At 46.3% G+C, this 27,678-nt stretch overlaps 1 protein-coding gene and 1 pseudogene across 1 annotated transcript in view; one reads left to right on the forward strand and one right to left on the reverse strand.

The window, feature by feature from the left end:
* The window catches only part of TCF7L1 (transcription factor 7 like 1), a 180,970-nt gene that overhangs the window by 17,826 nt on the left and 135,466 nt on the right, over positions 1-27,678 (forward strand). The window lies entirely within an intron of this gene.
* On the reverse strand, positions 313-752 carry LOC119469441 (annotated as a pseudogene).

The raw sequence follows: 27,678 nt of genomic DNA on the forward strand, positions 1-27,678 counted from the left end.
TTTTTTTCCCCCCTGGTGTTTCCTCATGTGTAGCTTTAGGTTACACATTTTGGACAGGAAAGATACGGTGTTCTTTTTTTTTTAAATTTTTTAACTTTTTTTTTTTTAACTAAAAGAGTTGACAATTTTATTTTCACGTTTCCCAATACAAATGAAAACTGCATCTTTTTTGCCCCACCTCTCCCCTCCAAAACTATTCTCTTTGATAGGACAGGGGAGCAAGTCTGCCTTGTGCTGTATGGAAAATCCAGTATCACAGCAGCACGATCTCCTGGTGAAGCAGAACAGGTAACATAAAACCAATATAATGAGGCCTCCCCTCTATCCTTATCTGTCTGGTCGAATCATTCCCGGCTGAGTGGGCACTATCATGGGACAGGCAGGAGGTGTCACCATTGGGGGCCCAGGCATCATTGGTACGTGGCCTCCCATGGGCAGTCTCATTCTCCCACAGGGGGTGATGGCATCATACCACGGCAAGGAGGACCCGGAAGACTGGGGGGAGGTGGTATCATTGCCCCTCCAGAAGGAGGAGCAGAGAATGGAATAGGAGATATCTTTCCTTGTTGAAATGCAGCCGTTGTTTTATCAATCAGGCTCTGAGCCTGCTCTTCCATCCATTTCTGATAGTCGTCTTTCACATTCTTTTTGTGTTTCCTACCACTGCAGTGCCTCTTTCTCACAGAGGGAGAGTCATGGGTGAGGTTTGTATCACAGTAGTCACAATAAAACTTGGGCATGTTGCTCTGCAGGCCATTGGCCACTCCGTTCTGATTGGGTAAAGGTTTGATGAGAAATCAAACTTTAGTGGCCATTGATGGTTCTTGCCAGAAACAATTCTCACTATGGCAGTTGCCAAATTGATGATCACTTTTTAAAAATTGACAGTGTAGGGCAGGAGCAATAATTTCTTCAGTTGCTAGATTGTTTCTGTGACACTATAGAGCATATTTGTGAATACTAAATAAGGTGAAGGTATGAGATATCTTGGGGTCTCTCATTTAAAAAAAATAACGGTTTTTATTTTCTCTGAAGCTTTTATAGTCTTTATTATGTCTGGATCAAAGATGATTTATCAAGAAACTGTACTGCAAGATTTTGGAGTTTTTTTCATATGAAATGTTGAGATGGCAAAGTTGACATTCTGCTCAGCATTTTTCATAGGATGTGAGTAACTTCCTAATTAGGTTTTTATCTTGATGACTCCTGTGGAGTTTTTCACAGTCTGGATTTTGTTAAATGCAACCTCATGATGTCTTTTAATATGTTTCTCTGTCTCCTGAAGTTCTTGAAAATTACTGGATTTAGATTTTTGGTCAAGTTTCAGAGTGTTTTTTCCTCTCCCCCTCCCCCCGTCCCTTTCTCCTTTTTAACTTATTTTTGCAAGACTGCTTCATATAATAGATGTTGTTTTCCATCAGAGACACTGATTGTCTCTCTGTGATGTCAGCAGCTACTAATTATCAGTGCCCACATCCTTTACCTCATTAGCAGTTTCAAAATGATGATAGTCTATTTGTATAATTCCCTTGTCTATCAGCTATAATATTTTTAAAAAGAGAAACTACCCCTCACCAACTATTTAGATACCTCAGATCAGAGGTCAGTAAACTAAAGTCTATAGGCTAAGACCAGTTTGCCACTTACTTTTATAAATAAAGTTTTATTGGAACACGGCCAAATTCGTGCATTTGCATATTATTTAGGGCAGGTTTGGGGCGCTACAAGGTGCCCAGTTAATTAGCTGTGATTGAAGCCATATATGGCCCACAGAGCTGGAAAGATTGTCTATAAGGCCCTTTGCAGTAAAAATTTGCCAACCCTTGTTTTAAATCATATGGGGAAAGCAGTTTAAATGCCTGGTTCTTTCCCTTTATATACCAGTTTCTTCCTGGTTTCATGGCACCCAGTAAAGGTGACCAATCAAGCTTAAAAATAAAATGTTATTATGAAATAAATTTAAACCTACTAAATGTCTTTCAATCCATTTGGAATTATTATCCTTATTGATACTCAAACTATCCCATCTTTAGCCAGCTGGAGCCTCTTCAGGTTGGCTCCTGAGTCCACGTGACACAATCCTGGTGGTCTTGGATGCTTCTCTGCTTACTGGTCTGGCAGGATAGCCCAGGCCTACCTTGTACATTTCTTGTCCCAGACCAGGAGCTGGCCATTTCTACAAGAAGTTCTGACTTCTTTTAGTGGAAAATGTTACTTAGAGACCACTGTCTGAACACTAGGATTGCATATATAGCTACTAAAGGTTATTGTGTTTAATGTTATGAATGCACTCAGCAGTTCTGTAGAGACTAGAAGTAGAATATAATATGCCTATTGTAATTTTAAAACAATAAACATTTATTTACTCTAAAAGGATATACCATTCTCTCTCTCTCTCTCTCTCTCTTTCTTTCTTTCTCTCTTTTTGAGATGGAGTCTTGCTCTGTTCCTGAGGCTGGAGTGCAGTGGCGCTATCTTGGCTCACTGCAACCTCTACCTCCCAAGTTCAAGCAATTTTCCTGCCTCTGCCTCCCAAGTAGCTGGGATTACAGGTGCGTGCCACCACGCCTGGCTAATTTTTGTAGTTTTAATAGAGATGGGGTTTCACCATGTTGGCCAGGCTGATCTCAAACTCCTGACGTCAGGTGTACTGCCCACCTCGGCCTCCCAAAGTGCCGGGATTACAGGTATGAGCCACCATGCCCAGCCTATTCTTTTTTTTTAAATGTACTCAATACTGTTAATTCTGTTCATAGCCCCCTACTTAATAATTTTATAATTCTACATGATAATTGCTTTCTAAATAAAATTCATGTTTTTTCATGCTTATATTTTACTCTTTCAACAAAAAATAAGCATATATAGTTCTACCAACTGATACATTTCAACAAATAAGGATCGCAAGGAGGTTTTTCACCCAAGTTCCACGTGGAATGTTTACCTATTTTTGAAAGGGCATGCTCAGATAATGACAGCAGATTGGAATAACGTGCTCTACTTCCTTAGTTCTCACATGACTACATTGATGAGGTGTGTTGGTCATCTGTGTGATCACATCCTCATCAATCAGGCAGAAGTTTAGTCCTTCTGAAGATTCATGCGAAAGCTGGGTAACAGATGTCCATTGACTAGTGAGGCTGAAGCCATATTTTTTTTTTTTTTTTTTTTTGAGACGGAGTTTCGCTCTTGTTACCCAGGCTGGAGTGCAATGGCGCGATCTCGGCTCACCGCAACCTCCGCCTCCTGGGTTCAGGCAATTCTCCTGCCTCAGCCTCCTGAGTAGCTGGGATTACAGGCACGCGCCACCATGCCCAGCTAATTTTTTGTATTTTTAGTAGAGACGGGGTTTCACCATGTTGACCAGGATGGTCTCGATCTCTTGACCTCGTGATCCACCCGCCTCGGCCTCCCAAAGTGCTGGGATTACAGGCTTGAGCCACCGCGCCCGGCCTGAAGCCATATTTTGATATATTTCTAGGATCTGCCTCATAGTTGTGAAGATTAAATAAGGTTGTAGATAAGCATGTAGAACAGTGCCTGACACACATAGTAATGGCTTTGTTAAGATAAACTCATTGGCCGGGCACGGAGGCTCACATCTGCAATCCCAGCACTTTGGAAGGCTAAGGCGGATGGATCACGACGAGGTCAGGAGTTCAAGACCAACCTGACCAAGATGGTGAAATCTGGGTGTGGTGGCAGGCACCTGTAATCCCAGCTACTCGGGAGGCTGAGGCAAAGAATTGCTTGAACCCGGGAGGCGGAGGTTGCAGTGAGCCAAGATCGCACCATTGCACTCCAACCTTGGCGACAGAGTGAGACTCTGTCTTAAAAAAAAAAAAAAAAAAAAAAAGATAAACTCATTATCTGTTTTAGTGGTCCTGGGTTTCAGGATCTTGCTAGCCACTATAAAATTTAATCTCTCCACTGCCCTATTCCTGGGACACTTACTTATGTTCAATTTTGGATTGCTAGTTTTCTAGAATCTGTATTATTAAGGATCCTGACTGTCATAGTTCCCTTTTGATGATCATTGTCCCTAGCGCCATTCTTTGCACACAAAGTCTGCCTTCTTTCTTCGAGTGTGAATAACTGTTATTGTTTATTTAAATTTCTCTTTTTTTATGCACAGTATGTAATAAAATAAACAGCAAAAAACTGTCTTCCTCTTAGACATTTTAGGTTAACAAGGAAATCATTGTTCACTTCGGGTGTCTTTCCATGTGTAATTTTTGATAAGTTGATGGTTGGTGGTCGTTCATTTTTATTTTGCTTTTTATGGAAGCTTTCTCAATTCATCCCAGAATTGAGGCTGTACATCCTTTAAAAATAGATAAAGCAGAGATCTGTGCTGGAGTTAGAACATGGTATCTGGCTCTCTGGTTTGTGTCTAAGGACTTTCCTTCATCTGGGATACTCGGAGTGTGCGAGCAGTTGTGGAGACCATATCGTTTTATAGGCCTGTGCCAAGGAAAATACTTGAGAATTACATTAGCAACTCCAAGGTATTTTGGCTGCTCTGAGAGGACACATGATAGTTTTTCAGTTATATGAACAAGAGCTTTTGTTTCATACTAAAGTTTCTTATAGGCTCTGAGAACAATAGTGCCCCTTTCAGCACTTCCTAGAGTAACATCCTTGGGATGTGAATAGGTAGAATGTGCTGGGCTTCATTTTTGCAGGATTTCTCAGGCCTTTAACATGCCAGTGAATCTCATAGAAGGGAATGTGTTATGCAGGATTCCTTGGGCTTATTTGACCAAGGCTTTCCTTGTGTTTGGAATACTACCCCTCCACCTACTCCCCGTCACCCCATGTGTAAGTCTCACCTCATACTTCCCTGCCTCCCAGCCTTAGATGTGGTTCCCTGCTGTAAGTTCTCGGCTCTCTGTACTTGAGTACATTTCACTGTTGGTAAATATGTGGCCTAATAATGATCTGATCCTCTGGCTCCTGAACTCCCTGAAGAAGGCAGGCAGTGGGTCTGTTTTGTTCCTTCCCTTCTGCATTCTCAGCACCAGACATAAAGAAGGCCATCAAACAAGTATTTGTTGGGTGAGTGAAGCACCCGAGAACTTTTTTCTCCAAGTAACATCTCATGGGACTTGTGCTCCACAGAACTCCCTCTGAGAACCAGAGATTGGTGTATGGAACTGCTCTACTCTTGGTACTTCATTTTCAAGCACAAATAACTAGAATATCGTAGATCTTCATAATTCTAGTTAATATACTTAATGTTTTCAGCTAACAGGGAACTGTTAACTAATTCAAAGATGAGGCTTAGCACTTGAAATAGCTTGTCTTAGTGGCACACTGAGAATCAGCCAGGATTAGAACATTAATTTCCTGATACCTGTCCTAGGGCCAGTTACCCACCAGGCCCGTCTGTACCCCACTCTAACGTTGTTAGTTACATAAGTGGGAACCAGTGTTTCAGACTGTTGGGGGAGGGGGAAATCAGATGTCCCTTTGTACACTAATTAATGCAGGCAGAATAAAAGGCCCAGCTTGGTTTTCAAGTTCAAGTTTGGCTCATATGTGGTCCTCAGTGAAGATTATATCTTGAATAAATTAAAAACAAATGTTAAAGAAGTCATAATGAGGTAAAAATGGAGTTCAGGATTCTGGTCTTTAAAGACCCAGGGCAAACAGACATCTCTTTAAAGCTGACGTTTACCTCCCCTCCTCCACTTCACCAGTCCTTCTTTGGAACCTCTGTGTTCCGTCTTCATGATTATTGTTCATTTTTACTTCAATGAGCCAAGTGGGTAGGTATGTACGTCTGTGGTCTCATGTCGGTGAGCACAAGCCCCATTCACCAAGCTCTCTGAACTAGGAAAATAGTACATTGAGAAGTTTGGTCAAACCCACTAAGTCAAAGGGATTTGCACATTTGGCAAAACGCCCTCCTCCTCAGGAATGACCACCGCAGCCTGCTGCCCCAGCCCAGCCTCAGCTTCCTTTTCCTCCAGGGTGCTCAAGGCGAGTGTTTGCGGAGGGAACACACAGGATCCCCCTGTGTTCTTCTCCCCCAGGCTGAGTTCCCAGTACATTCTTGACCAGGGCAGGCCAGATGTGAGGAGCTCTGGGGCCCAGTGCGTTTATGCACTAAATGGGACTCTGTATGTATATGCCAAATTAAGCCTGCAGGCAGTCTTTACGAGCACAGTAACCATTTTACAGATGTAAAGAAGCTCAAAAGTCCTGTGTATGTTTGTAGTCTCATTCCCCGTAAAGTTTCCATGAGCACATTTCAAGGGCTCTGTACACAGAAATTGAGTTCCTCTGTTCTCACCAGCTTTACCTCCTCACTGTATCAAAGTCCGCATCTTATTATCCTGTGTGTGTATATGTGTACACGCATGCGTGCACACGTGTGCATGACAAGTGAGCTCTCAACTTGGGGCAGCATTGCGGCCCAGGAGACATTTGGCAATGCCTGGAGAAACTTTTGGTTGTTAGACTTGGGTGGGGCTGGGGACACATTCTACTGACGTCTAGAGGGTAGAGGTCAGGCATGTGGCCAACCATTTTACAATGCATAGGATGGTTCCTCACAACAAAGAATTATCTGGCCCCAAATGTCCATAGCTGAGGCTGAGAATCCCTGGTGTCCATATACGCATGTTATATATACACATAGCTAAAAACATATTCAGTATATATTTATTTACTAGAAGAGGCCTTACAGATGCCATTTAAATTTTAGTTATAGTTGAGGAAACTGAGGGTCAGAGAGGTGAACAGAGTTCCTACTGTCACAAATCTCTTGAGAAGCAGAGCAGGCCTGGACCCTGGGCTTCTGGCTTCTCTGAACAGTACTCTTTGCAGTGACGATAGTTCTTTCCGAACTACTGCTATATTGAGAACACTCATTCTTTGGGTCTTCTCTGTGTCTCGGAGGAGTACTGCTTGCATTACTTTGTTTAGTCCTCAGAATGACCCTGCAAGTAGGAACTGGTTATTCATCCTTTACTCAAGAGGAAATCAAGGCCCGGAGAGGTCAAGATCCTTGCTTGAGGCCACTCAGCAAGCCCGGGGCAAGGCCTGGCTTGGAAACCAGATTTGCCCAGCCCCTACCATGTGGCACCGCCTCTCTCAGGGCCATGTTGACAGCTTATGTAAACCTGTGGGATGAGGCAGGGAAGATGCTGAACTGGGGACCCTTGGGGTTCCTTCCAGCAGTTGCATTCTGAAGCTCCAGTTTGGAAATGGTTAATAAAGCCTAAACCTTGGCCCTAAGAGGCCCTGAGCTCTAGAACCCATAGGGTTTTCAGGCTTGCAGCCCTTGCTTAGGAGGCCTCTGGGTGAACAGCAGGAATGATGGTGGCCAATCTCCCTGCATGGACCGGGGGAGCTGAGTGGGGCGGGATGGAGGGGCCCTGACTGGCTCTCCTGCCTTCCCCTCCCCTCCTCTCCCTCCTTCCCTCTTTAGGGGAGGTCTTGGGGTGGGTAGGAAGTGAGGGGCAATTAGTGGTAATTGCTCATCATTTGTGCAGATAGGGGCATGGCTTTTAGAGGTGCCTTCTGGGATGGAGAGAGCCTGGGAACTCAGAATGCTGCTACACGGCAGACAGAGGAAAGCAGGCATTTCCAGCGAAGGAGGAGGGTGAGGGATTGCTCCTGGGAAGGTCAGCTTTACCTACTCCCAGCTGTAGTGGTGGCTGAGTGGGCAGAAGTCAGGGCAGGGCCAGAGGGCTGGCGGCAAGTGAGGTGCACGGCACTCAACATCCACCCCAGTCTACTCCAGGGCTCCTGCAGCCAAACGCGAACAACAGACTGGTGAATGACTTCATTTAGCTTCCTGTCCCCACCAGCATGGCGCTTTAGAACAGAGGAGACCCAGTCCCCTCTGGGAGCCCTCTCTCCTCTCTGCTTTTGGGTCTGGTGTCCAGGAGACCATGCTCATGACTCCATGTGAAGCTGAAGCCAGTCCAGAACTCTGAGGCCCAAACCTCTGTGGGCTGTTTTCGTGCTTATTCAATATATTTTATCTTGGGGTGACATGAGCCTGTTTAAAAATAATGTCTGCCCAAACTTTTGTCTGAGAGAGGTTTGGGAGCAGAAGGAAAGCTCACATTCAGTTCTAAACAAAATCATTGTGTTTCGATTGCCAAAATCACTACAGCTCGGGCTGTTAGTTTTGGGGGTGTGATAAAGTTTCTTATCTCTTTTGGAAAAAAATCCCAGGGTTTTCTGTCATGGATATATCTTTCGTCTAAATGTCCAGCTTTAAGAAAACGTAATTTTGCCTCTCTGTAAGTGGATAATTGAGCAGAACAGCATGCTAATTTCTTTCTCAGTCAGGCCTTGAGTGAAGGCGGGTCCTTTGGAAATGGTCCAGGCCCTGTGGCCACAGCTCACCTACCAAAAGGCCTCCTGGTACCGCCACAGGCCAGGACCCAGCCACACTTTCTGTCTGTCCTCAGAAGGTTTGCTCCACCCTGACATAGATCTCTGTTACTGAGGAATGTGTCTTTAAATCTACCTGCATTTCCATCTCTGGTAACAAATGTCTTAACCCCAGGCAAATTGCTGTCTCAGAGTTAACAGGGAGAATGTTGAAACATAATCCGGCTTTGTGGTAGAGGAGGGCTTCGCAACGCCCTGAAAGGTGGGGTTCAGCCTTGGATTAATACATAGCAGTAGGCTGCAGCTTCAGGAAAAGGGAGTCCTGGACCGAGGGAGACTGGCGTTTGGGACAGGAAACGCTTCCTGGTGTTCCTGCAGTGTCTGCCGCTTCTTCCAGCTTTTAGGCCTTTCCTAGGGTGTATGGGCCGCCCCTGGAGCCTGCTTTCTCCTCCAGATGGTGCCCTGCCTTTCCAGGCCCCCTGGGCAGACCATTCACCTCGGAAGCCTGGTCTCCTGCTCAGCCTGCAGCCTCTGTAGGTTTAGCTGCCTTTTGGTTGCTCTGGGTCCCTCAGGGACCAGTTGTACAGGCACTGTCCTGTTTCGGCTTTTCTTCTGACCTTATTTGTGGTGGTTGTCTGTATGCCCAGTGAAGACTTCTGCAGAAAGGACCAGGAAGGGCACACGGTGGCTGCCTGCACTTGGGAAGATCTGAGGGAATGTGAAGGGAAATAGGCTGGCAGTTCCTGGTGTCTTCCAGACTAGTGCCTGCCCTCTCCTCTGCTGGTAGTACAGGCCCTTTGAGCTATTGGAGATGGGAGGAGCCCTGAAGAAATTCAAGATCGCATTCAGGCTGCCTTGACTTAAGGCCTGTGGGAAGACTCGTGCCCTAGGATGCTTAGGGCAAAGTTCAACACCTGGCCTTCTCCGAGTCCCTCTCACAGCAGGCCTGGCCTGACATCCTGCTGGCCCTGCCAGTTTCCTTCTACCCCTCACAAAGTCCGTCCTTGCTTGCTTTCTCCTGTGCCAAGGGGGCCCAGCTTCCTCCCCAAGCGTCTCTGTTGCTTCCCCCTTTGTCCGCCTCCCTCCTCTCCCCAGGATCCCTGACCCACAGCCGCTGGCTCTGTAGATTTCACAGGCACCTGGGACACTGTCACATGGTGGCAGAGTTCACGCCATGTCCCATCTCCAGCCAACGCTTTCTCCCTCTACCTAAAGGCTTTTTTCCCTTCAAAAATTTTAAATTAGCATGCAGAAAGACTGAGTCTTTGGGTATACAGTTTTAACACATGTACAGATTCATGTAACCACCGCTATAGTTCCAAATTCCTAAAATCTCCTGTGTCACCCCTTTGTAGTCATGCCCCCTTCCCCCTGGCAGCCGCTGCTCTGTTCTCCCAACACTCGACCCAAAGATTTGTGGGCCATATCGCGTGCATCTTCTGAGAAATGTCCTTGGTACCTTCTGATGTAGGATAAAGACATACAAATCACCTCCACTCTCGTGAAGCCTCCCGTCTTCCTTAGGATCACGGGCATGTGTCACCATGCCCAGGTAACCATTTTTGTATTTTTTGCAGAGATGGAGTTTCACCATGTTGGCCAGGCTGGTCTTGAACTCGCGAACTCAGGTGATCAGCCCACCTCAGCCTTCCAAAATGCTGGGATTGCAGGCGTGAGCCACCACATCTGGTCTTATTTTTTGAAGTATTGATATGCCTTTTTAAAAAAGAAGCAGCAGGCAGGGTACAGTGGTTTACGGTTCTAGCACTTTCGGAGGTCGAGGCGGGAGGCTCCTTGCTTGAGCCCAGGTGTTCCAGACCAGTCTGAGCAACATGGTGAAACCCCATTTCTACAAAAAATACAAAAATTAGTCGGGTGTGGTGGCAAGCCCCTATGGTCCCAGCCACTCAGGAGGCTGAGGTGGGAGGATCACTTACACTTAGGAAGCAGAGGTTGCAGTGGGCCTAGGTGCAGCAGTGAGCCTAGATGCGCCACTGCACTCCAGATGGGGGTACAGAGCAGGACTCTGTCTTAAAAAGAAAAGAAAAAAAAGAAGCAGCTTAGTTTTGTTCCAGATCATTTGCAAACGTCAGTGAGAACCCCCATGTCATTCTTGTTTAATCAACATAAAACAGGGATGTCTGCTGGGGTCTGTCCGTGTGGAGGAATGAGGACCACAGTCCGCCGGCCCACAGATATATGCATGTGCTTAGTGGGCCGGCTTCTGGGAATACACCAGCATCCATAGAGCTAAGGATTTACCATACGCCTTGCCCTCAGAAAAATCAGATTCCCTTGCCCATGTCGCCCTGATTACTGTAACAGCTTCAATGCATGCACCAGATTGTTCTCATTTAATGAAGTCTTGACTCTTGAGTCTCCAGGATAACTTGCAGTTGCCCAATTTCCTGGTGAATTTTCAGGTTCTCTAGTGGCTTGGACGCATGAATGAATTCAGGATATTTTTTAAGGTAAATAAAGTCTATGAAGTGTGATTTACTTTTTTGATTTTTGGCATCAGAACTTGAATTGATGGGCTAGAGGGGCACAGAAGTCAGTCTGAAGGCTGCAGTTATCTTTGCAGCAGGGAGAAGCTGGCCTCTGAGCTGTGAGCAAGGGAGGTGCACCGGGGCGGATGGGGCTGCCTCACTGAGCTGCGAGCTCTCCTGCCCGCCTGGGGCTTGCTTCCCCTGCCTCCTGGGAGGGGGATGGCTGGCCTCAGAGGAAGGGAAAGATTGCCGTTGGCAGAGGATGAACTCATTGCTGCGGTGTTGGTCATTGGTCTGGGGAGCCAGGTTAACATGTGAAGGACGAGGAGCACAGGAGTCCCTGTTTCTGTCTTTGTGCAGATTTGGTCTGGGGTGAAAGGATGAGAGTGCCTTTCCACCCTGTGGCCTGCGGGTTTGTGGTGATTAACTTGTGGTGGGGCCTGCACTCTAGGGGCATCCACTTGGCCAGGTTGGTGCCAGGATGTTGGCCTGAGAATAGGAGCCAGGGCTGGAAGCAGGGCTGGGCATAGCTGGGTCTTTCGAGGGAGAAGTCAGAGGCTCCTGGTGATGAGCCAGAGCTGGAGGGGGAGCCAGGGGAATAGTCCCACATGGGAAACAGAGGCTGAGCGTCTAGCGAGGCAGACCCAGCAAGGCAAACCAGGTGTTGGGCCACAGGTCTGCCCTCAAAAAAGGGGTTTGGAGGGCAAAGCCCTGAAGTTCCCACAAAAGTTGAGGGTTTTTTTTTAAATGAGAATGCACATGCCTAGCTGGGTGTGGTGGTGCATACCTGTAGTCCTGGAGGCTGAGGCAGGAGGGCTGCTTGAGCCCAGGAGTTTGAGGCTGCAGTGAGCTATGATTATGCCACTGTACCCTGCCCTGAGCAACAGAGCGAGACCCTGTCTCAAAAAAAAAAAAAAAAGAAAGAAAGAAAGAGAGAGAAAGAAAGAAAGAAAAAGTACATGTGCCTGACTTCTGTGCCTAGGATCTCTGGACATGGGGCCCGGGAACATGTATTCATTAAAAGCTCCCTTTTAAAAGTTGGTACACAGGTAGAGCAGCCGCAGTGGGAGCCCAGGCTGCTCTGTCCATCTAGGCAGAAACCAGTCTTGCTGAAAGGTCAGGCACTACTTTACGCAAACCAGGCCACCCCTTATTAAACACCAGTTTCATTCAAACAGTGCTTCTCAAATTTTCTTGGTCCCTGAAGACATATCTTCTCAATTTTTAGCCAAACAGAATGATTTGAGTCCATCCTGGGTCAAACCTTCTGATATTCTTTAGTCCTTGTGGAAGACATTCTTGTTTCTCCTTTATGACCATCTCTGGGGTCGCCTTAGGTTGCCTTGAGGGTGGTGTTTGAGCCTCTGCCCCAGGGACACTGATAAGGACATGAGTCGTGGCACATCCCGTTTTGTGTGGCAGCTGCCAGTTTGTTTCTGGAATATGAATGATCTTCTAGAAATCTGGGCACTTTGTTCTGGTTCACCTTTGGGCCCCTGGCATGGAGGAGCTTTCTAACACAAGCTTACTGATTTGATGTTTTAGTGAAAAGTCCTTTTCAGCTCCCTTTTTGTTACCATTCCCCGCTGTTCATCAGAATTATTCATCAACACATAGCCAGTAAAGGATGCCGTAGACTGAACCTGTAGGATTATAGGAAGCCAGACTCCAAGCAGTCCCAGAGCACGCTCCCCAGAACCACTAAGATAAACACAAAATTCACTCTCGCCGGATTCTGAGAAGGAAAGGCCCTCCAAGGTCATAGGGTCCAGTGGCTCTCGACCCTTGCTGCACACTAGAATCATCTGGGGAGCGTTTTAGAAATGCTTATGCCTAGCCCCCACCCGTAAAGATTTTTATTCAGCTGGTCTGGGGTGGGACTCAGGCTTTGCTGGAATTTTCTAAAAGCTCCCTAGGGGCTTCTAATATGCAGCCAAGTTTGCAAACCACTGCTCTAGTTGAAAGCTCCTCGCTGAATATCTGAATGAAAGGATTAAACAGATCCCTGCCTGGTGAGGTATTGCTCCCTCCCCACTCATAAGACCACAGGCTGGTGGTAGACTTGCCAGTAGTTCATTCTTGGATTCCCTACGCCCCTCCATCACCCAGTTCCGTCATCCGACAGACCTACCCTGGACCATCCCTCCTGCCCAGAGACCAGAAACAGACTCCAAATTCAGATCAATCAGTGGGCAAACATAAAGGATGTGATAAGCTCTAAAGGAAGATTTCCTTGTTTCAGGCCATACGTTTGATGTTGAATATTGTATTTTTGTATTAATTTGTTAGGGCTGCCATAACGAAGTACCCCATGCTCGGTGGCTTAAACAACAGTCATTGTGTCACAGTTCTGGAGGCTGGAAGTCCGAGATCAAGCTGTCAGCAGGGCTGGGGCCCTCTGAGGCTGTGAGGGAGGGATCTGCTCCAGGCCTCTCTCCTTGGCCCATAGGGGGCTGCCTTCTTCCTGTGTATTCACACGGTCTTCCCTCTGTGGGTGTCTGTTCCCGCTTTTTATAAGGACAGCAGTCCTGTTGGATTAGAGCTTGTAATGACTGCATTTAACTTGATTATCTTTACCGTCTGAGGTGTACTGGAGGTTAGGACTCCAACATAACTTTTTTTGTGGGATGTGTGTGAGAGGGATTCAATTTAACCCATAACAAATATCGTCCGAGCCGACCACTTTGACTGCAGCCTTTAATGGGTAGCCACATATTTTTTTTCTTTATACCCATTCTCACTCTCAAATTGCTGAACACACAGAGCCCAGGACTTGTTGCCTATCAGCGTTCAGCATGAACCTGCCCACTGACTGGCATCTGCTCTCTGACTTCTGGATACACTCGGAGGATGATTGCATTCGGGCTTCTCCAGAGATGAATATAAGTCCCCTGATTTCCTCACAGTGGTAGCAGTGGCTGAAGGGAGAGGTGAATTGTGACGGGTGGGCCCCCAGGCCCCCTTTGCCTAAGATGTAGGCTGAGGTCAGGGGCTGGTGTTAAACATCAGCTGGAGCGGATTGTGAAAACTCTTCTGGTAAGAGGGATTTGTTTTAAAGCAAGGCTGGCTATTTTGGAATGGACATGGATTCTCATTAGTGAACAGGTGAGGGCGTGGCAGGGATGTGGACGAGGCGGCCCTCCATTTCTGTGGCTGTTATGTATCAACGGCTGAGTTCAGAGGCGCTCAGCCGGAGTCCACCCAGAGACAGAATTCAGGGAAGCTCCAAAAACCTGAATGGAAAGAAATTACATTTTATTTTCACCAATTGAAAATTTGCATTTTCTTCAATTATGAATGTAAGCTATATAAACCACAGTGACATTAACAGTACCCGTGACTGTCACCAATAGCAATTGCAAAGTGAATTTTTAAAAAATGTTTGTGGGTACATGATACATGCATGTATTTATGGGTACATGAAAGCAAAGTTAATTTTTTGCAGCATGGTAGTCATTGTAGATGTCTCGATACACTGTTATCCTTAGCAATTCTTAATACTTCAGAATTAAGGGGGTTATGAGATTTGCCGCTAGGTCTTATTTAATACGTTAATTAAATGTTACCATTGTGGAAAATTTAAAATATTTTGATAACTGCATTTTATTGTAATTTGTTTCCTTTGCAATGCTGTGTATTTAATTTGTGCATTTAGACTTGTTCTGAGGAGGCCTCCATGGGCTTCCCTGGGCTACCGAGGAGGGGTCTGCAGCACTGAAGAGGATAGGGATCCTTGGTTTGCATTTATAGTAACTGTTTCCTGTTCCCAGTCAGTGAATCAATCCTGTAAGTGGAGGTTCCTCTAGATTACAGTCTTGACCATCACTTGATTTGTTAATAGTTAAATTTACAGCTCCTCTTTTTGACTCCTTGAGGCTAAGCCGTGTGTGTGCGTGCGTGCATGTGTGCCTGCATGTACTACGGCTTGCCTTCTTTTTGAAGACATCAGAGATTAGGTAGAAGCTTTCGAACAAGCCCAGTCTGAAATCTGCCCTCCAGTCCTGTTGGGTCCTGCTTGGGAAAGCTGGTCCCTGTCTCTGGCCAGTCCGTCTCAAGTGAGTGGGGCTGAGGGAGGCTGTGGGCAAAATAACCACCCACTCCTTCCAGAGTTACATGCCCTGAGATGTGACCTTCTGGATCACTCTGGAAATGTGCAAATGCTGTTCTGGTGCCCGAGAGGCCTGTGTTGGAGACGTTGAGGCTGGCTGGCTGACAACGCTAAAACTGGGGTTGGGAGACCTGTGTGGGGCAGCCTGGAAAAACATGTATGGTGCCAGATATTGGCCCTGGTTGATGTGAAAATAATCTGATTGTAGATCGTTAGATTTATGGAACTTGGTTTGTTTTTTGTTTTAATTCTTATTTTATGACAGACTTAGGTAGTTGCAAAAATAGGACCTAAGATTTGGGAGAACTCCTTCCGCCAGTTTCCCCAGCGGTGTCATCTTATGTAGCTGAAGTTCAGTATCAAAACTAGAACATAGACCCTAGCACATTACTGTTAACTACACTACAGACTTTCAGCCCTCACCATTCTTCACATTTTCGTGTGTATGTGTGTGTGCGTGTGTATAGTTGTGTGGACAGTTCTATGCCATTTTATTCCATGTATAAGTTTGTGTAACTAACACCACAATCAGATACAGAGCTGTTTTATGGAACATATTTAAAAATTTGATTGGGAGACAAATGGCAGTGAGTTTGTACCAGTTCTGTTAAACTATCCTTTAGCCTCAGGGCATGGTGGTGGTTGTAATATCTGCCTCCTAAGTCACCTATCTAGTCAAGCTTGGGGCTGGAGGCAGTGATTTGGGTGTAGGGCTGGGCCCCAGAGCATTGGAGTCCAGTGCTAGGTGGGCTGCTGTTTACAGGGCTCAGCCTGGATCTGGAGCACTGCAGCTGAAGTCTTAGGTGCCAGTGGCCTCTTGCTTCTCAGGCATAAGCACTCTGGGGCTAGACCTTGGGAGTAGAGTCTGTTTCTCTGGGTGGAGAGCAGGAATAATGTGAGTGAGGGGCAGGGCACAGGGCACTTTCAGAGAAGTGCTCCAGGCCTCATAGGCAATGAGGGGACAGTTTGGGCATAAATAGAGATGCCCTGACTAGACCTGGGCAGTGTGGTAAGGGTTATAGGGGAAGATCATAGCCTGGTTGGCATGGGGGTACCCAGGAGACCTGCCCCATCCTTCCCATGCCCACTGGAACTGACTGTGCTGAGTCAGATAAACCCCACTGCTGGGCATGGCTTCTAGGAGCAGGATGAAAATGCTGCTGGCTGCCCTGCTGCCTATAATGTGAGATCCGATTACTACAGTAGATGGGAAGGCACTTGATACAAATCCCAGAGCACACTCAAAACTAAGATGTTGGTTTTGTCCCAAAGCCAGTCATGTGTTGATTGTCTCTTTAGCACCTCTCAGTTAACCAGGACATCTGATTAAGTGGAAAGTGACATTCTCCAACCACAAAGGATGATAGTGTTCATGCTGTGTCTGGGTTTTATGGTTTTAGATATTTGGCAATGCTGGTGCATGTATTTCTGTTTTTATATTTTGTTTGCTGTTTTTTTCCAGTTTCCTTGGTTAAAGTTTTCAGCCAGGTACTTACTTTATAGTCAGAGATAATGCCTGCTCTACACCTGTAAGTATAAGCCTCCTGTCCCACCTTTTCTCCTGGCTGATTACAGCAGTGTGTCACTGCTTGGGGGGTAAGGGATAGTACATGGTTCAAGACCAGCTCCCAAGAGGAAGTGTTGGGTGCAATCACTATGGAAAGCAATATGAAGGTTCTTCAAAAAACAAAAAATTAATTAAAAATTAAAGAATTATCATATGATTTAGCAATCTCATTACTGGGTATACATCCAAAAACATTTTGAAATCACTTTGTCAAAGAGACGATTTGTACCCCCTCGTTCAGTGCAGCGCTGTTCACAATAGCCAAGTTACAGAAACAACCTGAGCGTCCATCGACGGATGGATAAAGGAAATGTGGGCTCTGCACACAATGGAATATCATTCAGTTTTTTAAAACAAGGAGCCGGGTGCGGTGGTTCATGCCTGTATTCCCCAGCACTTTGGGAGGCCGAGGCAGGCAGATCACTCAAGCCCAGAAGTTCGAAACCAGACTGGCCACCACAGTGAGACCCTGTGTCTACAAAAAATACAAAAATAAGCTGAGCACGGTGGCACGCACCTGTAGTTCCAGCTTAATTCTTAATTCTTCTGAATTAATTCGGAAGACTGAGGTAGAGGATCCCTTGAGCCCGGGAAGTCGAGGCTGCAGTGAGCCGAGATCCTCCCACTGCAACTCCAGCCTGGGCAACAGAACAAGACCCTGTTTCCAAAAAAAATAAGAAGAAGGAAATCCTGCCATTTGTGACAAGAAATGGATGGGACTGGAGGACATTTTGCTAAGTGAAATAAGTTAGTCACAGGACAAATATTGTATGATTCTTCTTATATGTGGAATCTAAAATAGTCAAACTTAGGGAATGTTGGTTGCCAGGGAATAGGGGGAGAAGAAAGTGTGTTCAGTGGTGTAAAGTTACAGATATGAGATGAGTAGGTTCCAGAGCTCCTCTGTACAGCATGGTGCCTAGAGTTTAGAGTTGGGCACTTATAGTTTTGTTAAGGAGGCAGATCTCATGTTAAGTGTTCTTACCAAACACACATACATACACACAAGCAAAGGGACACATGGAAGCTTTTGGAGGTGATGATGTGTTTATTACCCTGACCATGGTAATGGTATCATGAGTGTATGCGCACGTTCAAATTCATGAAATTATGCATATTAAATATGTACAGTTTTTTGGTATATCAATCATACCGCAACAAAAAAAAAAAAAAAAAAAAAAAAAAACCAGTAAGAGTGGGAACAGTGAAGATGGAGAAGGATGGGTAGGGATGGTTTAACCAGGCAGGCCCCACACCATCCCTGAGGGGCTCAGTGAGCCCAAGTGGTATGGGGGTGTCGGGAAGTTGGGGAGCTGGATGCTGCCGAATCTGAGCACCATCCACCACCTGGCAGAGGCGCGTGGACCGAACCCGGGAGCTGCACCCCCAGGCAGGCTGTCAGAGGAAGGCCACAGATCCATCTGTAAATGTGATTTTTTTTTTTTTTGAGGCAGAGCCTCACTGTGTCACCCAGTCTGGAGTACAGTGGTGTGATCATTCACTGCAAGCTCCGCCTCCTGGGTTCAAGTGATTCTCATGCCTTAGCCTCCTGCAGAGCTGGGACTACAGGCGCCCGCCATCACGCCCAGCTAATTTTTATATTTTTAGTAGAGATGGAATTTCACCATGTTGGCCAGGCTGGTCTCGAACTCTTGACCTCAAGTGATCCACCCACCTTGGCCTCTCAAAGTGCTGGGATTACAGGCATGAGCCACCTCACCCAGTCTAAATATGATTTTTGAAACTAAGCTTGTGGCAGGAGGACAGGGTTGCTGCAGTCCCAGGACAGAAGAAATCTGACTGAGAACCTCTTGCGTCTGTTTCTTCCATTCAGCTTCCCTTGCCCATTAGTGTCAGTTTCATCTTCTAAAAACACCATCATTTCATAACTTCATTTCTAGGAAAGCCACAATGCTCCTTTTCATTTTGCACACCCACCAAGCCTAAACTTCACTGTGTAACTCTCAAGGCTTTCCCCGTCTCACCTCGCTCCCTCAGGTCAGCCTCCCTTCTCACTGGTCCTTCATTCAGCAGTCTCTGAACCTTCTGCACTGCCCACACCTAGTGTGCTTCTTTCTTCTTCCAGACTGTACCCCCAAACATGCTGGCCTAACAACATTGGCTTTGATGACCTGAACTCCAGATTAGCCTGCTGTCCACGGTTTCTTGTTTTTTATAATTCGATGTAGTCTCACTCTGTTGCTCAGGCTGGAGGTGCAGTCATAACTCACCACAACCTCAAACGCCTGGGCTCAAGTGATCCTCCCACCCCAGCCTCCCAAAGTGCACATTTTCTCATAGGTACCTCACAATCGAATGCAATTGCCTTATTATAGGATGTATTGTCTTATGACTTCTACATGTCATTGATCTATGTGTGATTGGTGAACAAGACAAAGCATATTGTGTTGTTCCCTAATTGTTTCAGTGCAGAGGCCTTGTCTCCCTAACCAAAGGGAGGGGAGGGACTTTTACCCAAGGCTTCATTTTTTTGCTGCGCCCTGGGCACCTGTGCCACCATCTACCTGCATCTGTGCTTGCTGAGTGACAGTACAACTAGCGTCCATGACGCGGGGCCACACAGCCCTGGTCTGGGTTCTTCCTCGGCAGACTCCTCCAGCGCAGACTGGAATTTGTAATTACAGTAGTTATTAGCCTGGAATGCAAGGGGCTGGCAATCAGGATTTTTTTTAGCTAATGTTTAGGTTTTACTTGGGCACAAGATAGTTAAACTCATTTTGAGATAACTGTGAAAGATCCAAATTGAAAAAGAAGAGCCAACAATACTTTTTTGCTACTAAAAGTTGATACCACATAAACCTGCCTTCTGCAAACTTGGATCTAGAGCACGACAAGATAGCCTTGAAAGATGAATGTTTCAGACAGAGGAGGATGAGATCCCAAGGGCCAGCAGTGTGCTCATTCTCTGGAATAGCTCCTGCAGCCCAGTCAGTAGAGTTTTGTACCCGCCTTCCCTTCATTGTGGAGACTGGAACTGACTTCACTCTGTGGGGTCATCCTAGGGGTTGGGGCAGAGGCTGTATCTTCCATAGGTGGATTTCATTTTCAGAAGCATCAAGCCTGGCATTTTCAACAAAGTGAGCAATCGTTGACTATAAAATCAAGTCAATTTTGGAGGAATAAAAGTCATACATATTCATCAAAAGAAAATTGAGCAATATAGAAAATTGAGATATAAAAAAAATTTAAGGAGCAAATAGCTATGCTCAGGGTTTGGAGTGCCAAATCATGGGTTTGTTCCTTGTGCCATGCCACTGCGTTCTAAAACAAGCCAGAGCCTCCAATTATAATCAGTAGCTCTTCCTTGGTTACTTTTGCAACTGCCTTCCTGCTGTTATCTGAAGACTTCTTCCCTTATTGTAAAGGGAGAGGGTTCTCTCTGATTATTCTTCCTCTCTCTCTCTCTCTCTCTGTCTCTCTTGCTCTCACTTTCTTTCTCACCCCCCTCCTTCCCTCCTTCCTCCTCTCTCTCTTTCTCTCTCTCTGCTAATTGGAGAAACTTCTGTCTCATAACGATCTTAGTACTGAACATCCCAAGAAAGAAAAGTGGTGCCCAGGAAACCCACTCTGAGTGGAGTTTTGAAAGTGAGTTTTTTCCTGTCTGCCCAGGAAGCCAGCACATAGTAGGTGTGATGTAGTCTCCCTTGCTGCAGCCAATCCCCAACTGGAGCCACAATAGGAGGACAACAGGTGGGCTCTGAACAAAAGAATTCCCTTGGATTTTTCTGCCTAGGGACATCTTGGAAAATGCACATCTTGAAATTGGCTCTGTAGCAACTTGTCAAAGGAATAATGAGGCTGTTGGTTTTTTAGACTTTGAGATGGTGTGTGTTCTCATGCTGCTAATAAAGACATGCTGAAACTGGGTAATTTGTATAGAAAAGAAGGGTTAATGAACTCACAGTTCCACCTGGCTGTGGAGGACTCAACAGTCACAGCAGAAGGCAAAGGAGAAGCAGAGGCACATCTTACATGGCGGCAGGCAAGAGAGCATGTGCAGGGAAACTCCCCTTTATAAAACCATTAGATCCATGAGACTTATTCACTATCATGTGAACAGCATGGGAAAGACTTGCCAACCAGTTACCTCCCACCAGGTCCCTCCCATGACACATGGGAATTATGGGAGCTAAATTCAAGATTTGGGTGGGGACACAGCCAAACTGTATCAGAAGGATTATGTCAGAATGATTTGGGGGCACTCTTTTAAAATGCACATCCTGGGCTTCACCCCTGTAATTTCTGATCCAGATAGGACAGGTCTGGGAATCCACAAGAACTTGTAGGGTGCTTCTGACCACAGCCAGGCTTGAGAGCTTTGTGGTGTGTACTGCTACTCTCAGGACTGGGCAGTGGACATGAAGGAGATAATCTGCCTCTGTCAGAGACCTTCAGAGCTTCTGTTGTGGGTAAATATTGAGAAGGCCAGGCCTTTCCGTAGGGTTCATATGAAATAGCCATTTTTGTAAGTTAAAAATAGTTGATGGTTAGCAGTTCTACACAGTCTGACTGATAGAGCCAGGAAGTGAGGCTGACTGGGGCTTGGAGTTGACCATCTCCTGCCTGCTAACTTTGAAGCTTTGGCCAAGTAATTTGGACTCTCCAAGCCTCCATCTTGCATCTCCAGAATGGGGATTCCGACATCTCCTTTGCCAGATTCTTGTCAAGTGTAGAGTTTACCATGTACATGTCAAATGTCCCTGGTACCTCAGTAGCTACTGGTTTTTATCCTATTGGGATAACCATTCCCATCTCCTCCAACCCCACATTGCCCTAAACATATCCTGTGTTACTGCCTGAGTCCTGTTATCTGGACCTTGGGGAGGCCAGCTTCTCAGTCTTCATTGTTCCAGGCTGTTCTTCCGCACCGTCCAATGAGATATGCAGTGTCCTCCTCAAGACCTGTTTGAAATGTCACCTTGACATTGCCTCCAGAAGGCCCTGATTGCAGGCACGTGTCCACCAGGGTAGCCCCATGGTGCTTCCCACCTCCCATCACACTCAGCCACGTCCAGCTCAGTATACCAACAAGCATCAGATAATGATGTTACGGCCATGGGATGCCATTGAGGTAATGGTCACCCCTCCTCTCCCTTGGAGAGAAGGCAGAGTTCTTCCCACTGAGCTGAACTCCCTGTGGCTCCTCTGGCTGCCTCCCCCACACCAACTTTGTTGGATCCATACATCTTATTCCCAAACCCACTTGGCACACTCTTGTTGCATGGCCTTTCACTTGTTCTGTGCCTCCTTCACCTACAACATTCTTTGTTTGTTTGTTTGTTTGAGACAGTCTCACTCTGTTGCCCAGTCTGTAGTGCAGTGGTGCGATCTCAGCTCACTGCAATCTCCGCCTCCCAGGTTCAAGCGATTCTCCGGCCTCAGCCTCCCAAGTAGCTGGGACTACAGGCATGTACCACCACGCCTGGCTAATTTTGTATTTTTAGTAGAGATGGGGTTTCACTATGTTGGTCAGGCTGGTCTCCAACTCCTGACCTCAGGTGATCCACCCACCTCAGCCTCCCAAAGTGCTGGATTACAGGTCTGAGCTACCATGTCCGACCACCTAGAACATTCTTCATTCTTTCCCACAACTGCAGGCTTGTTCCCTCCTTTAGTTTAACTGTCACCTCCTCTGTAAATCCTCCCCTGACCACCCTATTTACAATGGCAGCATCTGCCCCACCCCATTTATTTTATTCCAGAACACTCCCGCCATCGTTGGTCATTGCCCGTCTCCACTCACTACCATGGCAGTGCCACAAGGCCTTGTTCACTGTTCCACCCCAGCACCAGGCCAGTGCCAGCACACTGGAGGTGCCCAATAAACATTTTTAAAAGAATGAATAAATGAGTGGCAGCTGTATTTTAAAAGATCGAAATTTGCCTCCTTTGCCTGCACAAACCTTATTTCCTGAGAAAAGTTAAACTTACCAAATAAATCCTCCTTTCAAAAGGAAAATGAAGATAACAAGCTTGCCTTCTCCCCACCTTGCTCTGCTCTGTCTCAGCAGAGGGGCCTCACCGGGTGACTGAAACTATTCATTCTGAGCATTGACACAAGCACAGACCTGCCCTTACGCAGTTGAGCCGCAGGGGTATGGAGGAGCAGGGGAGTGGGTATGGTAGGGGGCCGAGGGGGGCTCCAAACAGCAGGTAAGTGTTGGCCCACAGCCTGACAGGGAGCACTGGAGACACACAGGAGGCGGAAAAGCAGAAAGGGCACCATGGGGGGATATACAGACACACTCTGGGGGGAGGAGGGGCACATTATTTTGATTATAGCACAGGGTACCTATTGATTGAATTATTAATAAAGATTAAATGGAATCACACATATCCTATATATGAAGGCAGGAGAATTGCAAATACATTTATGTCAGTTTCTGTTTTTCAAGAGACAGGGATGTCGAACTCTACTAAACTCAAGGGGTCCTCTGGCCTCAGCTTCCTGAGCAGTCGGGACTATAGGTGCATACCACAGTGCCTGGCTTAAGCCAGTTTTAAACAACTTGACTGAGATTTGCATACCATAGAACTCATTCTTCTAAAGGGTGCGGTTCAGCGGTTTTCAGTATATCCACAGGATTGTGCAACCATCACCTCTACCTAAATTCAGGATACCTTCATCACTGCATTAGCAGTCACTTTGTTTTCCTCTCCCCCAGCCTCTGGCAGCCACTGACCTTCTTTTTCTGTGTTCTGGACTGGTCACATAAATGGAATCGTACAGTATGTGGTCTTTGTGACTGGCATCTTTCACTTAGCCTAGTGTTTTATTTATTTATTTTTAATTTAATTTAATTAATTAATTAATTTATTTACTTACTTGCTTACTTAAGTTTTGAGATGGGATTTCACCATGTTGGCCAGGCTGGTCTCAAACTCCTGACCTCAGGTGGGCAAACTCTGCCCACCTTGGCTCCCAAAATGCTAGGATTACAGGTGTGAGCCACCACACCAAGCTGTAGCCTAGTGTTTTCAAGGTTCCTCTGTGTCATGGTGTGTGTCAGCACTTCCTCCCTTTTAGTTGCCAAATACCATCCTGCATTGTATGGATATACCGTATTTTGCTTATCCATTCATCATTTGGGTTCATTCTACTTTGTGACTACCACTGAGTCATTTGGAAATGTGATGCAAGGCTCAAGGCTAATGGGGTTTCCTCACTTCCAAAATAAGAGGTGATGTTTCCCACCTGGCAGTGGGGTATGAGGCTCATCAGTGCTACATGCATCTCATCTAGCTGGTCACTGTCAACCCCAAAAATGGATCTCCCCCATTTCTGTGGCTGTTCTGTGCTGGCATGCAATGTGTAGGATTGTCATTGTTCCCATATTTTGACCGGTGAGTCAAGTCTGAACTCATTGGCCCCCAGCACCTGAGAACCTCATCACGGATAGCATCCCCCTGACTCCACCCAACAACCATCATTTCTTTTCAGTTTTCACTCCTGCCCCACTGGTTTCTTCATAGTCTGTGCCCAGGGCCTCGAACTTTCTCACACGTGGGCCCTGCTGGGGCATCCAGCCTCTGCTCTTATATCCTCAGGTCACTGCAGGTCTCTGCCCGACTCTACCTTTCCTCCTCCAGTCCTCATATTAGACCGACTCCTCGGGCCTGTTTGGACATGACTGTCTCAAGGTGTTACTATGTTTAAGTGTATGTTTTTTTTGTTTATGCGTGTGATTTTGTGTCTTTGATATCATTGATTCACCTTATGGCCTCAACCAAACCATAACTGTAACATGGTACAGGCAGTGCCATGTGACGTCCTTGTCCCCGGCACGCCTGGCGCAGCTCACAGTGGGCTGTCTGAATGCTGGCTGGCTCAGTGTCTGGGAGTTGCGAGCCCTTTGCTATGTAACTGGAGAGGGTGGAAGTGTAAATGGAGGCACCTGCTCAGCTGTACAATGCTCTTCGGACAGGCGATCAGGTTTAAATCAGTTTGAAGCCTGCTTTACCACTCCTGCCCCCACAACTGTTATTTCCTGAAAGCATATGGATGGCTGAACTAGCTGAAAAATTACCCCCAATTTTGATAAAAATTTGAACCACAGATTTCCTTTCTGAGCATGCCCATCTGTGTAAATTCCATAGGATAGTAGCAGGTGCCCGGCCATCATCCAGCGAGACCTCTGATAACGTCCTTGCAGTAGGGAGCCATGGGGGGGGGCGGGGGGGCGAGGTGGGCAAATACTTCCCCTCCCTCCTGGTCACAGGCGTGAGCATGGGTAGCCAGGATGGGGGGGGCAGGTGCGACTTGAGATAAGCAAATCTGACAACAATGAGGTATGCCCCATTCTTTGTCCTCTTGTCAACTGGTGATTTCCCCATGGATCAGGTAATCCCCAGTAGCAGATAACTCAGTTGAGTTTTTTCACTGCCTCTCTGTTATCTGTATTCATTGTCTGCAGAGACAGTAGTCAACGAAGAAAAAAAGAACATTAAAATAGGAAGCTGGGAATGGCAGGAAGAGAGACTGTAGGTCTGGTAAACAAAAGTTGGCTGTAACATGAGCCAGGATATGGAAGTGTGACCAATACTTTCGACTCTCAATGCTGGGCCTCTGCGGTTCCTGGCTCTCCTCCCTCTCTCTCTGTCACCAGCCACGTTTAGGTCACTCTTTGTTTTTGGCTGTTGTTCCTGAAGATGCATTTGATCAGGTGGATCTCTTAAAATCAGGGATTGGAAGTCTAGCTGGGACAATTCCTGTGAAGACAGACTTCCTTCTGATGAACTATTTACTAGCTTTTGTAGGAAGCCATCTCCTCCTCTTTGCTGTGATAAGAGGTGCTCCCCACCTTCCTGCCTCATGGCAAGGGCAGAAAATGATGATATTTGTAGGGCATACTGGGGTGAGCCAACAGGCTGGAGGCTGACAACCCACGCCATGCAAAGAAGCAACGGTTGGAAGCCCTGGTGTAGCTCTCGTGCTACAGCAGTCCAGGCCCTGGAACATCTGAGTTTGAGGCTTTAATCCTGCGCTGACTGACCACATGTTTACGCTGCAGCCTGTTGGGGTATGAAATGAGATCTGGAAGCACCTGAGCTCACCAGTGTCTGCAGGTCGATGATTATTTAATACCCTCTCCCCATACATCTTCATGGTCAGGAGACTGGGCCGTGGCAATTCTGTTGTTAGACGGCTCCACTTGCAGGGAATTTCTCCCTTATATTTAGCTGTTGTTTTCTCCTCCATTCCACTGTCTGGAGTCCCCACGGCAAGTTCACATCCTCTTTTGTGTCCCTGGCTGCAAAGGCTTTGGTGTCTCTGGGTAAGTAGTTCTCCCATGGGCTATGACCTTCTCATCCCTCATCATCCTAGAAAAATAATGCTTTTCTGAAAGTTGTATAGTCCATGAGAAAATCAGTGGATTTGGAAGCCTGACATCCTTAGTCCGTTCTGGCTTCTATAACAAAGTGCCAGCTGGGTGCGGTGGCTCACTCCTGTAACCCCAGCACTTTGGGAGGCTGAGGCAGACGGATTACTTGAGGTCAGTAATTCAAGACCAGCCTGGCCAACATGGTGAAACTCTATCTTTACTAAAAATTCAAAAATTAGCCGGGCGTGGTGGTGTGTGCCTGTAATCCAAGCTACTCAGGAGGCTGAGGCAGGAGAATTGCTTGAACCCAGGAGTTAGAGGTTTCAGTGAGCTGAGATTGTGCCACTGTACTTCTGCCTGGGCGACAGAGTGAGACTCTGTCTCAAAACCAACAACAAAAACAAATAAACAAATTGCCAGGGTGGGTAGACTATAAACTGCAGACATTTATCCTCACAGTTTGGGAGGATAGAGGTGAGATCAGGGTGCTGGCACGGTCGGGTTTTGGTGGGGTCCCTCTTCCAGGTTGCAGATTGCTGACTTCCTGCTCTCCTCATACAGTGGAAAGACAGCAAGCCAGCTCTCTGGCCTCTCCTGATAACTTCTTCTTACAAGGGCACTAATCCCATTCATCAGGGCTCCACCCTCATGACCTAATTACCTTCCAAAGGCCCCGCCTCCAAATACCATCACATTGGGTATTGGATTTCAATATACAAATTTTGTGGCAGGAGGGTGGGGCACAAACACCTTATATATTTGCCATATGTTTTTTTAAACTTTTAAGTATAAAGTCAACATCCACCACATTATATAAAAAAGAGACCTGGAGTGGTGGCTCATGCCCGTATTTCCAGCACTTTGGGAGGCCGATGTAGAAGGATCACTTGAGCCCAGGAGTTTGAAACTGGCCTGGGCAAGAAAACAAAACCCCATCTCTACAAAAAAATAATAAAAAACTAGTCAGATGTGGTGGCACGTGCCACCATAGTAGTTCCAGCTACTCAGGAGGCTAAGGTAATAGGATTGCTTGAGCCCAGGAGTTTGAGGCTGCGGTGAGCCATGATTGTGCCACTGTACTCCAGCCTGGGCAACAGAGCAAGACCCTATCTCTAAAATAAATAAATAAATAAAAATGAAAAAAGGGAAAAGACAATTATAATCCTACCACCTAACAAACCTTTTTTCATTTGAGTCTTTCCTTTGTCTTTATTCTGATGAATTCATATTTTATATAGTTATAATCAGAACATACATACACAGTTTTGGTGGTTTCTTTATTTCACTGTATAATGATTTCCCTCAAAGTTCTAAGCATTGTAAGGTGAAGATGACAGAACACAGACATCGTGTAGCTGCAGTAAGCATTGGGATGGCTGCATACCATTCTATGGAATGGATATAGAGTCACTTGTTAACCAGTGAGATTGACAGAGAGCAAGCAGATCAGTGAAGACAGGAGCAGGGCCCCTGACCCGAGAAAAAGCAGGGACTTTGCCAGGTAAGGAACAAAACAGTGTGAGGTAGGGCCATACCAGGGTCGTCTCCATGCATTGGACAGTGAGCTCTTTTGAGGGAAGAGGAATAAGCTTTTGAACCATTTTAATTATTTAGAAAAAACAAAAAACAAAAAACACAGTGCCCTTCTCACACACTTTTCAGAATTTCCTGTTTTCACCTGCCATTAGCTGGTTACTGTTTGGGCTTCCTTTCGTGGTGGTAAACACAGTTTGTTTTGTTTAGCCATTTCCTTCCCCCTCAAATACTAACACTGATTGATTCAGTCTTTGCCTGAGTCATACATGGTTCATTTATCTC

Source organism: Cebus imitator, unplaced genomic scaffold (genome assembly GCF_001604975.1).
Source record: "Cebus imitator isolate Cc_AM_T3 unplaced genomic scaffold, Cebus_imitator-1.0 Scaffold655, whole genome shotgun sequence".
In the NCBI taxonomy this organism is placed as follows: Eukaryota; Metazoa; Chordata; class Mammalia; order Primates; family Cebidae; genus Cebus; species Cebus imitator.